The sequence below is a fragment of the Myotis davidii genome, unplaced genomic scaffold (assembly GCF_000327345.1).
Source record: "Myotis davidii unplaced genomic scaffold, ASM32734v1 scaffold164, whole genome shotgun sequence".
NCBI lineage: Eukaryota > Metazoa > Chordata > Mammalia > Chiroptera > Vespertilionidae > Myotis > Myotis davidii.
This window is the reverse complement of record NW_006296417.1, coordinates 2,080,707-2,081,087: the sequence shown is the minus strand read 5'-3', so window position 1 is coordinate 2,081,087 and position 381 is coordinate 2,080,707.

Here is a 381-nt window from a genome sequence, read left to right as displayed (position 1 = left end):
AAGGGGTAGGAAAGGGGTCCCCAAAGTCTACCTCCCGTCTGGCCTGGATGTCACAGGCTGGTGACTAGGGTGGTCATATGGTGCCACCAGGAGCTTGGCCGCCCGAGGGCAGAGCTGAGGGGCTATCCCTCCATCGCTGAGCTCCTCCCCCGAAAGCACGGGGTGTCGGGGCTGGAAGGGACTTCTGGGGTAACCCAGGCCCACTTCCTAAACTGGAACTGCAGGAAGCGGATGCCCAGAGCTCCGGTGTGGCCTCTGCCACCCCAGCAGGACGGCACGTGCAAGGGGCCCTCCACCCCGGCTCCACCCTCCTGGCTGCAGGGGCAGCTCTGACCGGGCGTGGGGCGGGCGGCCTCTGCATTTTTAACCAGCTCTCGTTGC